The sequence below is a fragment of the Arachis hypogaea genome, chromosome 2 (genome assembly GCF_003086295.3).
Source record: "Arachis hypogaea cultivar Tifrunner chromosome 2, arahy.Tifrunner.gnm2.J5K5, whole genome shotgun sequence".
Lineage (NCBI taxonomy): Eukaryota > Viridiplantae > Streptophyta > Magnoliopsida > Fabales > Fabaceae > Arachis > Arachis hypogaea.
In genome coordinates, this window is record NC_092037.1 from 13,552,388 (window position 1) to 13,578,296 (window position 25,909).

Sequence of the window (25,909 nt, forward strand, 5' to 3'; positions counted from 1 at the left end):
GGGTATTGTGTCCTTGGAATTGAATTATGATTGATAATCTTTTCTGCTGTAAGAGTGTGTCAGGCACTATATCCTTGGGTTATGCATGCAAATGTGCCCGACACTATATCCGTGGGTGAATAGCGTGTGCCAGGCACTATATTCATGGGTGCGGCAGAAAAGCGACATCCGAAAGGATGTGTTGGGTTGGCATTTATGGACCGACAAGTGATATCACGAGCCAATAGGACTGACATTCATCATATGCATCTTTTATGTGCTTGTTTGCTTTGATTACGTGAGTTTGCCTAATTGTATAACATGCCTATTTGCCTACTTGAACTACTTGCTTCATATGCTTCTACTTGTGTTTTACTTGTTTGCATTAATTATGATTGTCTGGTGCTGAGGAGGTTAGGTAGGCGGTGGCAATAGGATCGCACGGAGGTTAGGTTGGCGACGGCTGTAGGATACAACGGTGTGATTAGTATTAGTTAGAATTTTCCTAGGTTTAGACAACCTTGGTTTATGGTTTAAGTTCTTATTATATTTATTTATCTTGTTCTAAGCTTGAATATCAGTATGTGATGTGGAGTTCTAGGATTGCCTTCGGCGTTCTGGGGCATTACATCTTACATCATTGGGCACTGTTACCATACTGAGAACCTCCAGTTCTCATTCCATACTTTATTGTTGTTTTTCAGATGCAGGTCATAATCTACTTCAGTGAGATTGTGGATATGGTGACAAAGTAGAGTATGGTTCCTCCTTGGTTTAATTTATATTACTTTGTTATAGCTACTCTCACATCTTTTTGTGTTTAAACTTTATGTCCGTAGGGGCTTACTTGAGAGATAGGTTGTATAAGCTGTTTTAATTCTAAAATTCTGTATATCTCTATTTGTAACTAGTCGGCTTAAACTCCGTAAGCTGGGGCTAGTTCTCTATGATTATTATATTTTTATATTTATATATGTTCTATTCTCTTATACCTATACCTTGTATCTTATGCGTTAGCTTCGTGTGAACGTTTCACGCTTTTGTAATTCTGTCTTTGAGCTTTATTCCTTTATCAGGCTTCTAGAATATATTATTTCCTTTTATATATAAATATGTATAAGCCTTAAAACTGTTGTAACCTCTGATTAACATTTGCTTTACGGTTAGAGATAAAACTTAGGGTAATTGAAGTGTTACATGGTTGAAGCTTGAGTTTACATCAATTAGTGAGAAAGACATCTTTGGTGAATAAGGTATTCTTATTTGATTGTCTTCAAAATTATTTATCTTTGTTGATTCTTATTGTAATTTTTTGTGATTTGTTTTTTATAGTTTAACGGTATACCAAGGAGCTTCATATTTTTATATTTTTCTAATAAATATAATTTAGAAATGTGAATAATAAGTTTAGCAATTAGTACAAAAAAACTATTGGGGCAGATTTTTTATCAAAGGAGGTGCAATAAGAACATAGGATTTTTACCTTACAAGTTTGTGATTGGTAATTAATTGTATTCTTATTTCTTTTTCTTTTCTGGGTGCTTATGTGTGTGTTTGAGTATATCTATATGCATCAGTTGGATAATTAGGAAATGTTATGAATTGATAGAAAAATATTATGTGTTGGATTATCATATGACCATTTGTAATTAGGTCCTCTTTATTAGGCTTTGTGCATTGCATCCAGTTTTCTAAAAAAAATAACTATTTATGTTTCTAGAATGATTTAGGACTAAAAAGTTTTTGAAAGACTTGTTCATGTAATTGATAAATTTGATATTATTTAGTACTTGAGCAATTAAGTGGGCAAGAAGATTCTATATATCTACGTATTTTTTTTTATTTGTTTTTGAAATTAAAGAGTTGTGTGCAAATTTTAATTTGCTTATATATTGTATTTTTATTTTTTTTATTTGAGGGATATAATTTTGGCTTTAAAGATTTTTTATTATCATATTAAATTGGTTTATAACAATCTATAGAAATTAAAATTATGTATCATCTTTTTTTTGGATAACAGGTTTAGTTTTATAGCACAATTTTTTTTTTGCAGTTTTAGTTTAGTAGCACTTGCCTTTTTCAGACTTCGATGGAGGGAAGAATAATTTTCAGTACTTTTGAACGATTTGCTATACAAGTGATACAATTGATACTCTAAAAGAGTATTTTGAGAGGCTTCTCAACTTCAATCTATTAAGAAGTAGTCTATGTATACAGATTAAAATTTGTTGTATCATTAGTTTTCATTGTAAATCTAATGAGAGACCAATATTATTTCTAAAGTTTATAGAATATATAAGTACATTGTTGACATATCAAGTAATTATTGATACGAGTATTGATGGTTTAGTTTGAATCTAATCACTAATAAAATGAAATATCATGCTTTTATGTTTATTTTTAGTATAGTCAGTGACACTTTACAGTTTTTCTTGCGAGATTGAAATAAATAGAACAAATTGAATACATATTTTAGTACTGTAATAATTATGGTTGCAATCTTTAACAAATTGTTTAAAATACAATATAATTTTTAATATTTTATAATTTATCCTTTTAGTATATAAAAATTAATACATGTTTAACATTTAATTCTTTTAACTATTAAAAAGATAATTAAATTTATAATTCAATATGTATTATGTATTTTATAATGCATATTATCAATATTACATCAAAGCAATATTTTTTTTATTAGAGGCTAATATTAGAGTATAATTAATAAATCATGCTTTTAATGAAATCCTAAATATTTCTATATACTTATTAGAGTACTAATTTTTTTATTATGTACTTCTAGATAAAATAATCTTTCATTTATTTTATATTTAATTTCATTTGCTTTCTTATCAATTTTTGTTGTCTTTTTTTCATGCTTTTTAGATCCTTTTGTTTTTTAATACATTTATGACTCCGGACATTATATTTTTTATGTATAGAGAAATCTTTATTTGTATCATTCAATATTATTGATTAGTAAACTGTGGATGACATTTTTAAGTTGAAGTCTTGATGTTTTTTATTAGGTGATTCAATGTTTAATAGGAGGTTAGTAGATAACTCTATCTAATGTTAAACCTATTTTTTTTTGTTAATTGTTCAGTAAATATATAAAATTGTGTTTTTGTTATGTAACATGACATGAAAAAACTTTTTTACATTAGTAACGAATATGCAAGAAATGATTTTTAATTTCTCATTTATGTTGAAAAATTTGTATATGTTAATTAAATTCGATTAAGGGCAGACATTAAAATTTTTAAATATAATTTTATTTGATTATGATACACACTATATTACGCATAAATAATGTATTTTGTTAATTCCAGTACTAAATATTTTCCGTGCATCGCACGAGTCATTCACTAGTTATTAAATTATATTTAAGAGTATAAGAGTAAAATATTTTTATCACTATTAAATAAAAATATTATCTATGAATATTTTGATTAAATATATATCATTTTAGATTTTAACTGAACTGTTTTTTAAAATCATAATTTAAATTTTGATTTACAGAATTGATTTATAAAAATAATAACTATTTAAAAATTTCTTAGATATATTATAGAAAAGATAAAAAAATTTTTGAAAAAATGTTTTTAAATTCAGAAAATTTAATCTTAAAAATAAAAATAACCTATATTACTAATGCATCACAATATGAATAAAACAGAACAAATCTTTTATTTGTTTTTGGAACACTTTTAAATTTAATTCCTTTCCACAACCAGTATAATCTATTAAACTGTTTTGATTGGATTAAATTAAAATAAGATAAGATAAAACACTATGTTTTCTCCTTTTTTTTTAACCCGTTACGTCCCTTTATAAACCCATTGTTTGCTTCCCAAATTCCCATCACTAGCAAATATCTGATCTTCTTAATATTCTCTCTCGACTCATATATATATATATATATATATATATATATATATATATATATATATATATATATATATATATAGTCACACAAGGCTCTTATTATTTCCTATCAATCTATCGTTACAGCAATGGCCATGCGAAAGATTTATGCATCTCTCCCTGCTGTACCTGCCGGAGTTGGATTCTTTTTCTATAATGCGAAGGTAAGAAAAAGATATCTATTAAATATGTTCATATAAAATGTTATATAATTCCAAAAAGTAACATCAAAGTTTCTATGAACGCAGGAACATGTAAGAAGAATTTCAGCATCTAATCAAGAAACAATATCTACAACAAGAGTGGTGGAAGAACAAACCAAGGCCAGTAGGAAACCAAGTGTGGCACCACAGCTTGATGGTTTGCATTGTTTTGAAACATTTGTTATGAATTAAATTCTTTGAAAGATGTACAACTTAACTGATTCTATGAGACAGATAAAATAGTAAAAAGAATTCATATTTGTTATTTTAAATAATTTGTTTCAATTTATTTCAAGTCATTTATGATAAATATAGATTTGATTTAGTAAAGTTTTTAATTTTGATAAAATTAAAATAAAAATAATTTTTAATAAGTACAAGTACCACAATTATGTTTGATAAAATATTTTTTAAAAATAAAAAGAACATAATAAATATATCTATAATAAAAAATAATTATTTTTTTCAAACTTTAGAATTTCATATAATATAAATATTAAAAAATTATTCCATAAACTCATACAAGAATTAAAAAATTTAAAGACAGAGAATTATGAATTTTTAGGTCAAGAATGCCTAAATACTTGTTATGTGTTATTGAATAATGGACTATTATCATTTAATACGACTAATAAACATAAAATATTACTCTATTATCATTGAATAATGGACTAAATACTTATAACAATACAGGAATCAAATGTATTCATTATAAGGGAAGCAATAAAATAAATTAATTAACATCACTTGCAAAGAAAAAATCATGAGAAACAATAAACAATTTTTCAATTGCAAAATGTGATCGCTTTGATATTATTATTGGTTCAACACTAACCTAATCTTTGCCTTGTATTTTAAGATTAAACTTATAATTCTGAAAGAAGATCAGATCCTTATCTCCATTAGTTCAAGCATAAAAAAGGCAACATATCCATCTTCATGTATTTATTTTTTTTAGTATTTTTGGTTTTTTCAAAAAAAAGCACAAAAGGAATACAAATAGAAAAAGTTTATACTTAGTGTATGATGTGCGTGGAATTTGTGAATTTGGGGTGAGAAATTAGAAATATACGAGAAAATTAATATGTGTGCAGAAAAATAAATGAAATTTGGTGTTAATAATTAATAAAGGTAGTTGTGGACATTTATTATTATACAGAGTTATATTAAACTTTTTAATTTTAATAAGTATAAGTCAATTTTAAAAAACTCCACCGTATGTAAAAGCACTTATAACTTTTAAAAATTGGAAGTACAGATACATCATTTTTTTATTTATTAAACACAAAACTAAGTATTTGTGCTTTTGATTACATCTCCCAAAAAACTTTACTAAATCAAGGCTAAACACATGGTTAATTTTCATTGTAAACCATCCTTAATTCTTAAACGTAACAACATAGATTCCACAAAAGATTTAATTAACAGAAAAATTTGAGAAAAAAAGTGAAATTTTATGATGTAAATTAAAAGTGGATAAATTTTGTAATTATAAGTGTTACGCCTTTCTCAAATTTCAAACAGTGGATCAAGCTCATTTGATTTCATGATAAATCCATCAATAAACTTCAACTTGTTCTTTGATTTCAAAGCCAAAAGCAGAGCTCTACCCCACGAACTATAATTACTTGAATTCAGTGTAGTTAGAATGAGAGAATTACTTGGACTTTCACTTAAATAAATGAAATAGAGATTTACTGGATCTTGCATCGAATTTATAGTGATTCTAGCTACATGAGCTTGAATTGCTTAAATTTGATTCAAAAGATTTGCAATTAATTGTGCACTCATAGGAGCTGCATGATTTGATTTATTAGTGTCCATCGTCAATTGAGAAATTGATATAGATTCAAGAAGTGATTAAAAATATTAGTAATAATAGCTTCAAATTGAAAAGCAAACAAAAAAGGGAAGGCAATCCATGAATCTAGTTTGATTTTAAATTTAGATCTTTCACCTTCGTTTCATTGATTCGAGCCACAATTTCTCTTCCACACTTACCGCACCATGTAAAAATTGTATGGTTAGAGAGAATCAAGCTCTCATCAATCTTTGTTGAGTGTGTCCAAGAGTGAAGGGTAAAGAATTTAAAGAAGAAAATGAAGGAGATAAAACAAAGAGGGAAGAACAAATGAAGAAGTTATTAGTGTAATTGGCAATATGAATGAGAGGAAGAGAAAATTGGAGAAGATCAAGATTATAATTCATTCATCATCATTTTCTGTATTACATGCTTGTCTTATATAATTAATAATTACACAAGAGCAGCCGTTCTAACTAACTGCACTAGCTTTTTATATCGAACTAACAACTAACTAACTTAAACATGTACTACTAAAAAATTATTTATTATAGATGAATATTTCCAACAAATTTTATTTCATGCTAAATCTATCTATAAATCTGTTTATAGTATGCTATTTTTTGTAGTGGTATATTCATGTCATGATATAGAATTTGGATCCTCTAAAGTTTAAATTTCACTTTAGAGAATTCAAATCCCATGATATAAGGGGTTGTTGTATATTGCACTTAGCTTCTTATGTCTATGAACTAAACTATCATTACTTCTTAGGTGGGCACATGATGTATATTTACTTTTTAGAAAACCACTAGTCAGTTTTTTAGATTTTTTCTTTTTTAAACTGTCAAAAATTAATTTTGAGTATATATTTAAATAGGTCTCTTGGAAATTTTACATTAGAAGTTTTTGCCTCCAAGAAAATTTTATTACGTTTAGGTCTCTAAACTTTACAAAAATAAGATATATAGGTCATTCTGTCACATTTTTAAAGACCTATTTGTCCAACTGAAAATAATGGATCATACTAAAATAAAAAATTATGTCTTATTTTTGTAAAGTTCAAAGATTTCAACGTAATAAAATTTTTTGAGAACAAAAATATTTGATGCGAAATGTCCGAGAGACCTATTTTAGGTAGATATTCATTAATTTTTAAAGGAAAAATTGGTTTTAAAGGTAAAGAAACTTTTTTAAAGGAAAAAACTATTTAAAATCAGTTTGGTTTAATTAAAAAAAGTAATTATTTTTTAAATTGAATTTTATTTTTATGATCGGTTTATTAGTTTTGTAACTTGTTAATAATTAATTTATTATTTAAAATTAGTTTGGTTTAATACTATTCAGGTTTGATGTTTTCTTTTCTTAACCATGTTTACGATTTAAAAAGATTTCGGATTTACTTTAAAATAGCGGTAGATAAAATTAAGGAAAAGTTAAATAGATATAGATAAATTAGTTGCTCTTGATTAAATTTGATACAAATTAATTTTGACTTTGATTTTATTGGACTAAAATTAATGTTATATTTAGTCACCAAAAAGAATTGATGTTATCTTTAACACAACAAGAAAAAGATTTATACTATTATTAAATTATATTTAAGAGTATAGGAACTTAAAATATTTTTACCACTATCAAATAAAAAGTATTATGTATGAATATTTTGATTAAATATATCTCATTTTAGATTTTAACTGAACTGTTTTTTAAAATCTTAATTTAAATTTTGATTTACAGAATTGATTTATAAAAATAATAACTATTTAAAAATTTCTTAGATATATTATAAAAAAGATAAAAAAAAAATTACTCTATTTCGTTCATATTTTGACATATCATTAATTTTGAAAAAAAAAAAGTTGATTTGAAAAAATGTTTTTAAATTCAGAAAATTTAAACTTAAAAATAAAAATAACCTATATTACTAAAGTATTACATACGAATAAAACAGAACAAATCTTTTATTTGTTTTTGGAACAAATCTATTAGACTGTTTTGATTGGATTAAATTAAAATAAGATAAAACATCATGCTATCTCCTTTTCTTTCCTTTTTTTTTTACCCGTTAGGTCCCTAACTCCCTATATAAACCATTGATTGCTTCCTTTCACTAGCAAAGTATCTGATCTTCGTAATATTCTCTCTCGACTCATATATACATATATAAATATATACTCATCACAAGGCTCTTATTATTTCCTATCAATCTATCGTTACAGCAATGGCCATGCGAAAGATTTATGCATCTCTCCCTGCTGTAGCTGCCGGAGTTGGATTCTTCTTCTATAATGCAAAGGTAAGAAAAAGATATCTATTATTTATGTTCATATAAAATGTTATATAATTCCAAAAAGTAACATCAAAGTTTCTATGAACGCAGGACCATGCAAGAAGAATTTTAGCATCTAATCAAGAAACAATATCTACAACAAGAGTGGTGGAAGAACAAACCAAGGCCATTAGAAAACCAAGTGTGGCACCACAGTTGGATGGTTTGCATTGTTTTGAAACATTTGTTATGAACAAGGTAAAAGAAAAAGATATGTATTTATTTTTGTTCATATAAAGTGTTATATAATTCCAAAAAGTAACACAAGGTTTCTATGAACGCAGAAACTTGCAAGAGGGATTTCAGCATCTAATCAAAAAACAATATCTACTACAAGAGTAGTGGAAGAACAAACAAAGGCCAGTAGGAAACCAAGTGTGGCACCACAGTTTGATGGCTTGCATTGTTTTGAAACATTTGTTATGAATTAAATTCTCTGAAAGATGTACAACTTAACTGATTCTATGAGTTGAATAAAACAGTAGAAGAATTCATATTTGTTTTTTTAACTAATTTGTCTCAATTTATTTCAAATCATTCAAGATAGGCATAGACACATGGTTAATTTGCACTGTAAACCATCCTTAATTGTTAAACGTAACAACATTGCATGCTACAACAGACTTAATTAACCGGAAAAATTGAAAAAAAAATGAAATTTTATGATGTAACTGAGTTTATACAACCATCATACTCTGTAGTCTGGACCAACAATTTTTCACGGTCCAAATCAGGAAAAAATTTCAACCCTCAACACTAGCCGATGGTAAATTATATTATTTTTCAATCGACATTATTTTTTTTATAATGATTTTGCCTACAACAATAAAATCTAAGTTCTAATAGAACTCCTTCAATTGCTTGTTCCATATAATGGATTACACCTATCATCATCTTCTACCTATATTGGCAAATCTTGCAACACCAAATATGCAAGCAATTTTAAGGAAAATAGCCTATAAAAATGCACAAATCGTTTTACACAGTGCACATATTACAAGCTGTTAGGCATTTGAAACGCGGTATGTTCAAGATCCAAAAATGATCAAATGAAAAGTCAAGAACTGCAAGCTATCATATGCATGGATGTGCTTAACGAAGATAGATCAGTGAACCTAAATTGCAAGCATAACAGAAGCAAACTAAGGCCTTTCCTCCACCCATACCCTATCTTTTAATTAGGCTCAAATGACAAGCAAACCAGAAACAAATCCAGAATGTTAATTAGTTCATTCTTAGAATCAACGTTTAATCACACATAAGAAAATTAAGGTTCTATTTGGGCATAACAGAGCACATAACAGATCATAGAAGAGGAATTCTCTCTTGTCCCTGTTTGGATTCAACTCGGGGGACTTCCGGAGCAATAGTAGAAACTCCTATACAACAAGGTGAAGATAAAATTACCTGGTAAAAGGAGAAATCTGGAGAATATTCGGTGGCTTCAGGATATGAAGTAGTGTTCCAGTTTTGGAACCTGAAAAATACCCCCAAAGTTAAGAATTTTTTGTGAAAGACTTTACATGAAGGGATCCCGATAAAGGAAAATCTTAATTCAAGATTTCAAAACATAAACCCTACCTGTCTGATTTGTGATGCTATGGAGGAATCGGTACACCATTGCCTGTGGGGATGTCAAAGCGTGGTTGAAGCATGGGATCTTGTAGGAATGGAGCCATGGAGATGGTGGTTATCTTTAATGGAGTCTTTGAATCTGGAAGGAAGAAGGAGCTTGCTGCGAACCTTGTCTGCTGCATCTGGAGAGTAAGGAATGCTGATGTCTCTTACATGAAGCGTGAAACTCTCATATGAAGTATGAACTTACTTTACCTTTGCTTTTCTTCAATTTCCAATTGTTGTTTTACTTTATTTTTGATATGTACACATTTTTTTTTATTTGTTTAGCTCGGTTAAAACTTGTAATTGTAATAGTTGTATATTATATTTATTATTGTAATTTTTTTATAATATAAATTATTCACTCTAGTAAAAAGAATAAAATAAATAAAAAAATTAATTATAACTAACAATAGAATTATACCAATAAAAAATTTATAACCCAAAATAATACTAAATAAATCATGAGTAATCTAATTTAATGAAATATATTTTTATATATTATTTATGTTTTTGATATAAAATATATTTTGTTAATTTTTTATGCTAATTTTAATTCAATAAGTAAATATTAATTTTTATTATTCACTTGATTAATAAAATTAATTTAAATATCTAAAATATAAAGATAAGATAATATCAAATAACTATTTAAATTCATGTCTTTTTAATAATTTTTATCTAAAATTAGTTTTGAATAATATAATTCAAACAGCATTTAATTTACTACAATCTATTTTGATATAAAAATTTTCTAAATATAAACCATCTAATTCCGACTCACATTTAATCAATATCAATTTTTTTGTCTACAAACTTTAATCTAAACATACACTTAATAATAATAAATTCTGTTTTATAATTTTTTTTTGTCATGACAATTTCAATAACTAAATTAACAATTTCACTAGTCCGCTTAAGCAAGTGTCGGGGGTTCGAATCCCGCCTTGTGCATGCAGCAACCCATTGGCCAGCGACAAACCCTTAAATAGAGCTCAGTACCGCGACGGATTAGTCCTTAATCTGTCGAGTTGAGGGATACCGTGAAAAACCAAAAAAAAAAAAATTAACAATTAGTATCACCCTCAATGAAAAGAAAAATGAAATGCATACTATGTCAAATTGACCAAAAGTTAACAATTCAACAAAAAATACTTCCAAAAATATATTTACATAAAAACTCATTTATAACTCCATGGCCAATTCAACCCGTCATATATTTTACTCACTTTATCTTTATTCAATAATACAACCAAAAAACTCAAATCTTATTGTGAGCCTAAATATTTTATGGATCCTAAAAAAAAAGCCTAATACTATAATCACCATCATTAACACATTTTTTTCCATCAATTGATTAATTATTATATATAATCCTCGTACATCACACTCTGCTATCATGCAAGAATTGTCCGAGACTTTAGCAACAACCTAAACACACGTTCCTTCTTCTTTTATGCCACATACTTTCAGAAAAAATTTTCTTTCAGTACAGTAGTATAACCCAAAAAAAAAAAAAAGCGAAAAGAGCGATAAAAATGTTCTCAACGTCCACTTGACCAAAAAAAAAAAAATGTTCTCAACGTTGAACAGTTACGATACAAACTACAAAGGAAAGAAGAGTTACTTCTCTTATGTTACTTCTCTTTTTTTTTTTTATTATTTGCTATTAGAAAGAGATAAAGTTTAAAATATTTATTAATAAAATATTTTTAAATAAATTATTTAACCTTTATTTTCCAAATAATTTATTTAAAATTTTATTTTCGGTTCCGCTACGCTACCAACAGTATATCTGCCAACTTCTGCCAACTCTTATTTATAATTGTGTTTCATGGAAGTGTGTTTATGGATGTGTCTAATAAAAATGTCTTTTTTATAACTGTGTTTAATAGAAGTGTCTTTATAGATATATTTTATGGATGTGTCTCTTTATATATGTATTTAAAATATATTAATTATTAGACACATCTACGAACACACTTCCATGAAACACAAATATAAATAAGAGTTGGCAGAAGTTGACGAATAATATGTTGATACCCTATACTTTTTCTTTTATTTTTTATTCTACATGTAAGCTTTATTATCATTATACTGTCTAGTATAAAAAGATGGAAACTAAATTTTTATCTTTTATTTATTAAGATTTTTTATGTCAAGTTTTTTGGATTTTTGGACCATAGTCAATTTAATATAGTGAAAGGGATTAAGAGAAGGTTGAATACATTCTCGTGGACATGCATCAATGATATGATTATGTCAATTATCAAGAAAAGAAAGATTATGTAACCGTTCCCAGAAAGATTATGTAACTTTTAAATATATTTTATATTTATTTTTAATTTTTTTAAAAATTTGCCCTATCAATCTCAAAACCTTTAAAACACTTAAATAATCAAAATTTGTTACAATAAGAATGGATATTTATTAATGCGGGCGGTCAAACTTTTTAACATTAAAGAATTTAACTTCTCAATACAAATTAAGATTTAATGAAATTTGAATATTTAAATTTGTTGCATGTATGTATAAATAGAGGACAAAGTCTCATGTGAGTTATAATATTAATAAATATATGAATCACTTCTATGATAGTGAGATAATAGTATTGGTGAACGTTAATACTATAGTCTTTTATTTATACTTCTTTATTTTATATTTATTTCATCTTCCTTATTTATTTATTTGATAACATGTTATCAATACGAGATTGTTCAAAATTTAGAAAGACTCGGGTAATAAATTTTTATTATGTCAAAACTTTTTCATCTTGAATTTAATGTTTTTGATATATCTGAAAACAATTACTTATCACAGATATTAGATGCTGAAATTCATCTTGATTTAATGGATCTTGGAGATACTATTAAGGTTGAAAATAATGCATCTCATAAGGCTAAAGCCAAAGTCATGATCTTTCTTCGTCGTCATCTTGACGAAGGATTGAAAAATGAATATCTCATACTAAAAGATCCTATAGATCTGTGGAAGAACCTTGAAGAAAGATATAATCATCAAAAGACAGTGATACTTTCTCAAACCTGATATGAATGGACGCACTTGCATCTACAAGATTTAAATCCATAAATGAATATAATTCAGCAATGTTTCGAATTACCTCACAAATGAAATTATGCGGGAAAAAGATAACTGATAATAATGTAACACCTTACCACACAGAGCCTTATCCTTAAGTCATAAGACAGAGGTGGTGAGGTATTACGACCTCTAAAAGTAAAATTTTATATATGATATAATGAAAAAGATTTATAACTAGGAGCCTTTGAAGAAAAGGGTAAAGCAAAATCGTTAAATCAAAAAGCGCAATACTCGTGAATCGACAAGGTAAGCGAAGCAAGGTAAAATATAAGCTAACATGAATAGATATGAAAGAGTGTCAAAATACAAATAACAAAACTCAAGACTCGGTTCACGAAGATAACCGGCCGAGCACATATATATAGAAAAACTCAAAAGAAACCCAAAATAAAGAGTTACAGAACCTGTGTCTCCAAAATAGCCTCTAAGAGGAAGTTAATACATCATATATATAATCAGTGGAAATAGTAAGTATCTATATAAGTACATATAATCAAAATAAAGCCCAAAAAAATAAGGATATTTGCTAATCATAAGCTTCCAGCATGCCTCAGCGAGGAGCCTCATGTCCTGCATCTAAAAACCATAAAATTCGCATGGGGTGAGAACCGGAGGTTCTCAGCATGGTAACAGTGCCCACATATCTAACATATAATGTTTTGGAAAAGTCAAAGGCAATCCTAGAACTTCCGATATATATAAAGAAGTAGCAAGTAGTGATGCAATCAATTAGGCATTCCAAACAAAACACACCAAATAAACATATAGATGCATATGATACATGCCTGTCCTATTGGCTGATGAGTCTCATCTGTCGGTTATAAAGCCAACTCGACAAGTCCTGGTAGCTAACCATTGGACTGTCCCTCTATCGTGCATCCCTAACTCGAGTAATTCTCAATCATAATCATATAACACCTACATGGTGTTTATCCACGGGGGTGAACTCATCTGGAACTTTCACAGTGTCCGGTCATACTTATGACATAGGGTCAGTAGAGTATCGAGTCTCAACATGGAGCACGTGATGGCTAGCCACTGCTTTCACCCAGGGAAACTCGTATCTCAGATATTTGGAAGTGTAACAATCACATTATCAATCAATAATAATACATATTCATGCTCAGCCATAATTCAATATTAATACAGTCATCCAACTCATAGCATAATCCACAACCAGCCATGATCATATACAGCTATCCGGCTCATCATATAAACAGTACTTCCACCATCATCATCAGCAAACTCATATAATCATCATCAATCATGATTCATCCTTAATTCACATCTTACTTCATCCACAAGTTACCTTCCTCACAGCCCTCACTATACTTCATTATCCAAAATCCATCTATCAGGCTTTAAACAAGAGAAAATAAGATTTTGAAAGTTAGAGGAATGCCTTAAAAATCAAAAATCAAAATTTAGAAAAAAAAAATAGGACTTTGCGTACGCAAACCAAGTCACATATATCATACATACAAGCTTCCATCACAACCTCCAATAATCACTAACCACATACATAATAATGCAATCCACCACAACCAATCAACAAAATCACAAATTCAATTCCTATCCTAAGGCCACTAGACTAAGTTTTCACATTATATTACATTTTAGATATGAAAAATTGAAACCATATATTGGCCGATTCCCCGATCAAACCCAAAACACTTCTAATTCACTTTTTCCTAAAGCTTTCAAGGCTCAACACCTCCCAAATAGATTTTTCAGCATAAAAAATCTACTTCAAGCTTCCAAGATCTCAATTAAGCTCTAACATCATAAGTTTTGACCACCAATTGATTTTCTTACCAACAACATTCAATCTAAACTACATATATCACTATAATTAATCTTTAAACTCAAAATTTCAACAATTTCACAAGAGGATTAGGTTCTTACCTTGTCCACAACTCAAGTGAGCCACACTCAACAAAATCCACAAGTTAATTTGAACCTAGACACCAAAATTAAACAATTATCAACATAATTGGTCATTCAATTCGAAATTTAGGGAGGAAGAAACTGAAATATAGAAGTGGTTTTAATACCTTATAATGTATTGTGCTTTGTAGAGCTTGATACTGCAGTCGCGTGGCCGCAAACGGTGCGACGATCGGAACTCCGAATCAAAAGTTATGTGAATTTGATTATCAAGTGAGGGTTTATGTTTTTGGAAGAGTGTTGGTGCGGTATTTTATAACCACAGACTAACCGGCAAGTGCACCGGGTCGTACCAAGTAATACTTTACGTAAGTAAGGGTCGATCCCACGAAGATTGATGGATTAAGCAACAATGGTTGATTAAATTACTTAGTTAGATAAACAGAATAGTATGTTGAGTGTTCAAAGAGCATTAAATAATTGTGCAGAAATTAAAATAGTAAAGTAATTGAGTTGGGAATGAAATATGGAGAAAGCAGTTAAGGTTGCAGAGTTATCTATTTTGTTGGATTAACTTTTATTACTAACTATTTTAATCCTGTAGGATTTAATTTATGGCAAACTATATGTGACTAGACCCTAATTCCTTAGACCTTTCTAGTCTCCTTTAAAATTCATCGATTGCCAATGCCTTGGTCAATTAATTCCAATTAGAGGGTGAAGTTCAAATTCTAGTTTATATGCCACAAAAATTTTAATTACCCAAAAATAAGGGAATTATATGTCACGTATCCCGTTAAATCCAAATAATTAAAATTTAGGAGAAATTGTTTTCAAGCTGTTGTTCAAGTAAAGAGCTTTTCCAAGTTATACAAGAACTCAAATAGAAAGAGGGTCATACTTCCGTTCCACCCAAATTCATAAAATAAAGAGCGAAAACAATTCTTAAATTATAAATCCATGCATAAATTAAAATAGAAAAAGCAATAAAATCAATCCATACAAATAGACAGAGCTCCTAACCTTCACAACGGAGGATTAGTTGCTCATGAAATGTGGAATGTAAATTTGTATAGAATTTCCTAATGGAATCCCCCCTAATGGAATCTCCTCAATATAAGAGAAGTGTCTCTTTTTTATAACTAATCCTAATTAATTTAAAATCTAATTTCTAAAATTAAGATAATATATTTTTCTATTTTAAAATCAAATTTGAATTTAAATCAGAATTAACTAACTAGTCTTCAGTTGATGGGTGGGGACCACTTGATTCCTTCACTCTGCAGCCTCTAATCTGTACTTTCTGGGCTGAAAACTGGGTCAAAAGCAGCCCAGAAATCGCCCCCATCGTTTTCTGCATTTTCTGCACGTGGCGCATGTCACGCGTACGCGTCACTCACGTGCATGCGTCGCTGGTCTTTTTCGCAAGTCACGCGGACGCGTCAGTCACGCGCACGCGTCGCTGTGAAATTCTTCAAATCACGGTACGCGTCAGTCACGCGCACGCGTCGCCATGGAAAGCTCCAAATTACGCGTACGCGTCAGTCACGCATACGCGTCACTCCTCGCTGCCATCTCCTTTGATTCTTGTGCTGCAGAAACTCCACCAAATCCAGCCGAATGCTACCTAAAATAAACAAAATTGCAAAAGACTCAAAGTAGCATCCATATTGGCTAAAAGATAATTAATTCTTTATTAAACTCAACAAATTAGATACAAATTTACTAGGAAAAGATAGGAAAGATGCTCATGCATCAAGTGTTCTTCCCTTGCATGTATCGTTTCAGCATGTTTGCTGAATAAGAGAGAGAGAGTGAACTGAAGCTCCCTAAGTTAAGTGGGTTAGTTGGCCAACGGGCCCGTTTTGGGCCCGGTTCAACTGGTTCGACCCGTTTGGCCCAATTGTGGGCCAAATTTTTTAAAATTAGTGTCAAAATTATAATTTTAATTAGCTCTATCATATTAAACTATAAATTTTTTTAATTTTCTAGAATAAATATTAATTTAGGAGTTAATTATTTATTAATTATTCAGGTTTTGCATTCTACCCACCTAAATAAGAATTTTGCCAACAAAATTCGAATTCAGTTACCTGAGAATAGGTGTGGGTAGCTTGTTTGCATCTCCGATTCAAGTTCCCACGTGTGCTCTTCAATACCAGCCCGAGTCCACACAACTTTGACTAACACAACTTCCTTTCCGCGCAACCGTTTAATGCTGGTGTCGTCAATTCTGACCAAATTTACTTGAAGTGTCAAATATTTTCTTATTTAAACCAATTAAAGTTCCAAGACATGATTGGCATCAGGAGGATACTTTCAAAGCTTCGATACGTGAAACACGTCGTGCAGGTTCGAAGGATGCGACGATAAGGCAATTCTGTATGCTACTGGTCCAATCTCCTTCAGAATCTAAAACGGACCGATATAACGAGGATTTGGTTTTCTTTGTTTTAATTGCTCTACTTACTTTGGTTGCTGGTGTAGCCTTTAGGAACTATGTTCTTCTTCCTCAAACTTTAAAGGCTGTCACCTTTGATCAACGTAGCTTTTCTGACGGTTTGAGCAGTAAGCATTCAGTTTCGGATTTCTTAATATGTTCAGTGGTTTCAGCGACTAACTCTGGTCCCAATAAACTCTTCTCTCCAGCTTCATACCAGCATAGCAGAGATTGACACTTCCTCCCATACAGAGCCTCGTACGGAGTCATTCTGATGCTCGCATGGTAGCTGTTATTATATGCAAACTCCACCAACAGCATGTATCGATCCCAGCTCGCCGGCTGGTCCAAAACACAAGCCCTCAACATATATTCTAGAGTTTGGATTGTCTTCTTAGATTGACCATATGTTTTAGGATGGTAAGCTATACTCAAGCTTAATCGGGTTCCAAAAGCTCTCTAAAATGCATCCCAAAACCTTGAAGTGAAATGAGGATCTCTATCGGAAATTATAGTGGTAGGCACACTGTGAAGTCTCGCAATCTCCTTTATGTATAAACGTGCTAGCTCCTCAAGGGTATAGTTCATCCAAAAGGGTAAAACGTGAGTCGACTTCATCAGTTAGTCCACAATCACCCATACAGCATCAAAACTGGCTCTAGTTCTTGGCAATCCTGACGCAAAGTCTATCGCAATGCTCTCCCATTTCCATGCGAAATCTCTAAGGTAGCATTTGGTGGAGAGACAGAGACGGAAAGACTGAGACTGAGAGATAGAAAGTAAGAGACAGAGACTGAAATAAATCTTAGTATTCTGTTTGGTGCAAAATGGGAGATGGATATTGAAACAAGAGTGAAACTCTAATTTAATTTGCACAAAGGGTAAAAATAGAATTAATTAATTGAAATGAGGGTATTTTAGGTATAAAAATATTATTAAAGTTTCAGTCTCCATCTCTAAAAACTTTAGTCCCTTGTGTCCCTACTTTTTGGAGGTACTGAAATACTGAAATTTTAGAGATAGAGACAGAAATTTTAGTACCAGTCTCTGAACCAACAAACATGATATTGAGTTTCAATCTTTCAGTCTCTGTCTCAGTTCCTCAAAACAAACACTAACTAAAGGTTGCAAAGTACCGGAAGGCGTCTGGTGTTCAATCTTCACTTTCTAACAAGTTAAGCATTTCGTAACATGTTCCGACACATCATTTTTCATACCGGGCCAGCAGAACATAGCTTTTAAGTCATGATACATCTTAGTACTTCCCGAATGAATCAAAAACTCGCTTTTATGTGCTTCCCTCAAGATATCTTGGCGTAAGGTCCTAACATCCGATACACAGATTCTACCTTTAAATCTCCATAACCCATCATCGTCCCATCATACTCTCCATCACTTCCTTTGCTTAATTAGCGGACATACCTTCTGTAATTCTTTTTTGTATTGTTGAGCTTCTTCAATCATGGACTTAAAGTCATTGGAAATTTGTAATTGACTTAAGCATGCAGTTCCGGACACTTCTTGAACATCTATCTTCAGACTCTCAAATGCTTTACATAACTCCTTTTCTCAAAGTATCATTTAAGCAGCACACAATGATTTCTAACTTAAGGCACCCGCCACAACATTTGCTTTTTCCGGATGGTAATTCAGGTCAAAATCATAGTCTTTCAGTAACTCCATCCACCTCTTTTGTCACATATTAAACTCTTTCTGATCAAAGAGACATTTCAAGCTCTTATTATTAGAGAAAACTTGGAATTTAACCCCATAGAGGTAATGTCTCCATACTTTCAATGCAAACACAACCACAGCAAGTTCCATGTCGTGCGTCGGATAATTAACTTCATGAGGTCTCAACTGTCATGAGGCATACGCCACCACATTATGGTGCTGCATCAACACGCACCCCAGGCCCTTTAGTGAGGCATCACAGTATACATCAAATGGTTCATTTGGCTCAGGCAACACCAATACAGGTGCAATGGTCAACTTTTGCTTCAGCACTTGAAAACTCTCCTCGCACTCAAAAGTCCAGACAAATGGCACATCTTTGTGCGTTAACTTTGTCAATGACAAAGCTATTTGAGAAAAGCCTTTGATGAATCTTTGATAATAGCCAGCTAAACCCAGAAAATTTCTTATCTCAGTTACTGAGGTCGGTCGCCCCCATTCCATCACTACTTCCACCTTAGAAGGATTTACTGCTATCCCCTGTTTACTCACTACATGGCCAACAAACTTCACATCGCTCTTACAGAACTTGCATTTAGATAACTTAGCGTACAAATTTTCTCTCCTTTAAGATTTGTAACACAGTTCACAAGTGATTCGCATGTTCTTCTTCATTCTTAGAATAAATCAGTATATCATCGATAAAAATGACAACAAATTTATCCAAAAAAATAGACAGAAGATTCTGTTCATGTAATCCATGAACACCGCAGGAGCGTTCGTCAATCCAATAGATATCTTTGGAATATCCTCATCTCTAACCCTTATCTGGTGATAACCAGATCGTAAGTCTAGTTTTAAGAAAACTCCATCTTTCTGTAACTGGTCTATTAGATCGTCGATCCTCGGTAACAGGTATTTATTCTTTATGGTGACTTTGTTCAATTGCCAGTAATCAACACACAGCCGCATACCCCCGTCCTTCTTCTTTACTAGCAACATCGACGCTCCCCATGGAGAAATACTTGGTCGGATGAAGCGTTTACCCATTAAATCTTCCAACTGATTCTTGAGCTCAGCCATTTCTAAAGGTGACATCTTATAAGGGGCAATCGAGATCGGACCTGTTCCAGGCACCAACTCAATCGCAAATTCAACCTCTCGGATAGGAGGAAATTCATCAATCTCATCCGAAAACACCTCAGGAATTTCACAAACAATTGGAGTTTGCTCTAAGCTTTGTTCCTCCCCCGAAACACCCGCAGTTAATAGCATAACACTTTGACATTCATATCCAAAACAGCTTACTGTCATGGAGTTCAAATAGTAGCTATTCACTACAACCGGCCCTTCTGCCCAACATAAAATACAATGACTTCTCAGAACAGTCAAGCAAAACATGATTCTTAGATAACCAATCCAGTCCCAAAATGAGATCCAGACCAGTCATTGGTAAACAAATCAAATGATGGACAAAATCTTTCTCTGTTTCACTCGGAATGACACTTGTGGATAGCCTAACCTAGTCACAACGGCTTCTGAAGTAGCATTATGCACATTCAGATCATAATCTAACACAACTATCTTCAACTCTAATTCACTAGCCTTCTCAAATGCTATGAATGAATGAGTAGCTCCAGAATCAAATAAAGCAATCAAAGTTTCACCAGCTATTTCACATTTACCTCGGATAAACGTATCAGACCCATCGGCACCTACAACTGAGGTAGTGAACACCCGACCAGGCTGTTGTGCTCTCCCAGTACCTTGCCTCTACTTCTCCTGACAGTTTGAGGCTTTATGCCTCGCCTTTCCACATGAATAGCACAAGCCCCAACCAGCTTTACACAAAGCACCTGGATGATGACTTCCACATCTAGCATAAGCTTGCTCATTCAGAGGTTGCTTTCCAAATCTTTTCCCTGGGTAATTGTTGTTGTTAGGCCTTCTGAAGTTAGTCTGACCCTGAGCCTGTTGTGGTACAAAGCCTCTACGCTTGAAATTCTGACCCATAGGAGCAAAGCTTCTCCTTTGGTTCTACTGAAAAGATACCCTATGACTCCCTTTCTCTGCAGCCACTTTTCTCACGCAGTCCTCAACAACTCTAAGAAAGTCTTGATCTCTATTGGCCCCAGTGAGCTTAAGATATCGCTCCGGAGTCCTCCTTCATACTTAATACACTTTCACTCCTCAAAGTCCCCAAGAGGACCCTAACAGATACGGAAAAATCGGCATAGTTCCTCAAATTTGTTAGTATATTCAGACATGAACATAGCACCCTGCTTCAACTGCAGTAACTCGAGTTTCTTTGCCGTTCTGACAGAATTTGGAAAGTACTTTTTATAAAATTCTATCTGGAAAGAATCCTAGGAGATATGGTCATCACTCTGCTGCAGGAGGCGTCGTGTACCCTGCCACCAATGCAATGCTTTCCCAGTGAGCTGATAGGTAGCAAACTCGACACACTGCTCTTCAGGCACCAGCTGTGCTTGCAGTGCTCGCTTCATGGTCTGAAACAAGTTATTGGCTTCAGTCGGATTGGTGGTTCCCCTGAAAACCGACGGGTTAACTTTTAGGAATGCTGACAACGTCATCGGCCTGTTTCCGCCATTTCTCCATTACCATTATTTTTCATTTGATGCCCAAGCACCTCAGTAGTGGCTTGCATAGCAGCAACCATATTCTCCAATGCCGCCATAAAGTTCACCAGGTTATTCGTATCGGTTTTCGGTTCCTGAGTGCTAGTACGACCTCTTCCATGGCCTCGACCGCGTCCACGAGGCACCATCTGGTTCCTATATACACCAAACAATCGATATCAAGTTGATCAGTCTCAATATCGAAAGTCTAGTGCTTCAAAGTCCCAAATACATGCACATGAACGTTTATGCCACTTATATCAGTTAGATATCCTATTAGCACATTAACACACACTCAGAATATGCAAGAAGCATAGTCAGTGCGTCCATCAGGCTCTATAGAAACGAACTGTTCTGATACCATAATGTAACACTCTACCACACAGAGCCTTATGCTTAAGTCATAAGACAGAGGTGGTGAAGTATTACGACCTTTAAAAGTAAAATTTTATATATGATATAGTGAAAAAGATTTATAAGTAGGAGCTTTTGAAGAAAAGGGTAAAGCAAAATCGTTAAATCAAAAAGTGCAACACTCACAAATCGATAAGGTAACCGAAGCAAGGTAAAAGATAGGATTGCGTCGGGTGCGGGTCAAAACTGACAAATGAGCTCATTACCTGCGCTAGGGATAGACATGCATCATATTTTTTTGTGCATTGTATTTGGTTGTGTTTGCTTGTTGTATTTCTCTGTGATTGTGCTGGTTATCTTATCCTATCTTTCTTGTGTGTTCAATTGGTTCTCTTGTACTATTAGTTTATGTATTAATGTATGTGATTATGAATATTTGATGTGAATGAGACTTGTTTTAATTTCAGAAATTTTAAGAAAGCAATTAATTGTCTAAAGTAAAAATTAAGAAGTATTTTCAAACGTTAATAAAATAATTATACTGAGTAAAGTTAATTAATTGCAATTTTATTCATTACTTTTCGGCATTCATTTTTCCATACTGAGAACTTGCGAGGACGATGTTCTCACCCCCCTACAGACCTTCTTTTCAACAGCAGTTTAGGAATCCTTGGCACGGAGCCACAACTGAGCAACAGAATTTTATGTACCAATATATTTGTATTTCATGTATTTGGTTTAGTCTTAGATTTTATTTTTCCCTCGCCATTTATTGTTTTTTATTTTTAGAGGGGCAGGAGTTGTAATTGAGAATCTTTGAATAAGTCTATATATGTAAGCTATGTGAATATATATCTTTTTGATTAAGTGATTAAAAGTAAAACCTTTTTTCGTTTTCTTAATTAAAATTTTGGTTCGTATTCGCAAAGGCTCAATATTAAATAAAGATAGTATAAAATAAAAAGGTTTAGTGGTACGGGATGCTTGGGTTTTTAGTACGATCATGAGGTGCTAAAAGTTAGGGTGTTACACATTCTATCAAACATCTTATATGCATCATACTTAATCCATCAGACCTTATCCTATGGTGAAATCTCAAAGCTTCAGGAAGAGAAGAATTTCTTGCATATTCTTTGAACGTGGTGTGGTAAAGTACATCGAGTTTATTGTGGTCATCGACGGTGTCAAAGACATATGAGGTTTTGGAGACACAGACGAGCATGCAGAACAAGCGCTAGTGGCAAAAGTTGTTCTTGAGGACAAAGGAAGGGAATTGGCAGAGCTCGGTAAGAGAATTGCAGATCTCTAGGAGAACTGAAGAAACTGCCTAGCCACCGATGATGGGAAGAGCAACGCGGAGTGCGGCAAAGTATCCGGCGATGAGAAGAGCAAGCATCAGAATGGAATCTTGAGCACTGTGGTGATGACTGATGAAAGCCAGCAGGACGATGATGTGGTGGCTATGGAGTTTCAGGGAAGAACGACATCTATGATTATTCAAGTAAGAGTTGGTGGCTATGGAGTTTCAGTTCTGAGGAAGAGAATCAACAAGGAAGAAGATGGCTAATGGGTGGGGTTTTTGGAGCTGGTGGGTTGGGTTTAGACCTTTGTTGGTCTAGCCCACAAAAAAAAAAAAACGACGTCGTTTTATGTATTAAAAGGTAATGTAATGTGCTACGTCATTTTCTGTTAACGCCATCAGTTAGAAAAATATCAAAAGGACTAAGATGATTAGGTCTGTTATTTTTCGAGAACGAATTTGATTAATTTATTTTTTGAAAACAAAAATAGAGATCAATCGAAATATCTTTTAGAGATTATTTTAATTATTAACTCTCTAAAAGATTATTAATTACTTTTCTAGATTTTTTTCCTTTTAAATTGTCCAAAATTAATTTATAAATTAAAATTATTTTGTATAAAATTAATTTTAAAAGGAGAAATTTGGTTTTAAAGGTAAAAAATCCGTTTAAAAAAAAACTATTTTTAAATAAAAAATCAATTTTTACATAAAAATAATTATTTATTAAATCAATTTTTGTTTTTATGATCGGTTTATTAATTTTCTAATTTGTTAACAATTACTTTTATTATTTAAAATTAGTTTAGTTTATTAACTTAATTCAAATTTTTAGTTAACCAAAAGTCAGGTTTGATTTTTTTCAGCTAATCTTAATCATGTTTAGCGTTTAAAAAGAGATTTAAGATTCATTTTAAAATGGGGGATGCTACACATTCATGTAACCATATAATCAAGTTGACCTAACACAACAAAAATCCAACACCATTAAATGAAATGTGAAATATACGCGCTCAACACACACGAAATTGCTCTTGCCCAACGCTTCTTCTTCTTCTTCTTTTCACGCTCGTTTATGCACAGAGCGTTTTTTTTCTTCTTCGCCTTCTTCTTCGCGTTTCTCCTTCTCCTCCTTCTCCTTCTTTTTCGCATTCCTTCTTTTTCACGTATTTTCTCCTTATCGTCATTCTTTTGTTGTTGTTGCTGCTGTATTTTTTTGTCTTTTTCTCATTCTCTCTGGTGAAGAAGAAGTTGAAGGTGAGGAAGAAGAGTTTTGAATAGTACAGAATGAACCGAACACAGTACTCATGATGAACCGAACATAGTATTCATGATGAACCGAACATAGTACTCATGGTGAACTGAACATAATACAATTGTATCCATTATATAAAATCAAATTTAAACAGCTTTCTGCAGAATGAACCGAATACAGTACTCATGGTGAACCGAACAGAGTACTCATGATGAACCGAACACAGTACTTACGGTGAAACAATTGTATAGTATTGAGTGAATGAAACATAATCCATTATATAAAATCAAATTCAAATAACTCTGCCTACAATTTACATATTATCAATTCAATTCAATTTAATTCAATACACCTCCGTCCATTTAATTCAATTCAAATTAGCAATTGCATTCCATTCAATTCGATTCAAAATTGAATAATCTAGACTTTGTCAGTTTGATTCGTTTTAGAAGAGTAATCCAAATCGCTCTCCTGATTTGAGGTTGAGTCATTTATTGTTTCAATTCAGAAGTGCAGATCGAAAAAGAAAATGAAGAAGAATAGGAAGAAGATAAATGCAACGTAACCAGATCGAAATAAGAAAACGAGAAGATGAACGCAACCAGAGGAGAACGACGAAGGCAATGTAGATCAATAAAGAAGAACGCAAGCAGAGAAGAAGAAGGAGGAGGAGGTTTACGTTGTAGCAGAAGGTTTAAGTTGAGCAAAGTTTTAGGTTGCAGCACGTTGACAAACGAGTGAGGAGCGGGAGACGCGCGTGTAGAAGAAATTACTTGGTTAATAACCATGTAAAAAATACATGAATGTAGAATTTTTCTCTTTTAAGATAGCGGTGGATAAAATTAAGGAAAAGTTAAATGGATATGAATAAATTAGTTGCTTTCCATTAGATTTGATACAAATTATTTTTTCATTTTAACTTAATTTTGACTTTGATTTTGTTAGACTAAAATTAATTTTATCTTTAAAACGGTAACAAAAAAATTTATACTATCATTAAATTATATTTAAAAGTATAAGAATAAAATATTTTTATCATTATCAAATAAAAAATATTATCTATGAATATTTTAATTGAATATATAGTATTTTAAATTCTAACTAAACTATGTTTAAAAATCACAATTTAGAATCTTATCTACAGAATAAATTTATAAAATAATAACTATTTAAAAAATTTTTAGATATATTTCAAGAAAGATACGAGTTTTTACTCTATTTCGCGTTCATATTTTGACACATTATTAATTTTAAAAAAAAAAGTTGATTTAAAAAAGTATTTTTAAATTTAAAAAATTTAAATTTAAAAAAATAAAAATAACATATATTACTAATGTATCACAATATGAATAAAACAAAACAAATCTTTTAGCATTTTTAAATTTAATTTCTTACCACATGG

General features: G+C 31.5%; 2 long non-coding RNA genes across 2 annotated transcripts; one reads left to right on the plus strand and one right to left on the minus strand.

Annotated features, from left to right (window-relative positions):
* Positions 1–7,853: 7,853 nt before the first annotated feature.
* Positions 7,854–10,107, minus strand: LOC112738194 (uncharacterized). The gene is made up of 3 exons (XR_003169283.2): positions 9,821–10,107; positions 9,647–9,716; positions 7,854–8,193 (listed from the first exon to the last, which is right to left on the minus strand). It is a non-coding gene; the product is annotated as an uncharacterized lncRNA (long non-coding RNA).
* On the plus strand, positions 8,077–8,752 carry LOC112738187 (uncharacterized). The gene is made up of 3 exons (XR_011871614.1): positions 8,077–8,206; positions 8,291–8,437; positions 8,524–8,752. It is a non-coding gene; the product is annotated as an uncharacterized lncRNA (long non-coding RNA).
* Positions 10,108–25,909: the final 15,802 nt, after the last annotated feature.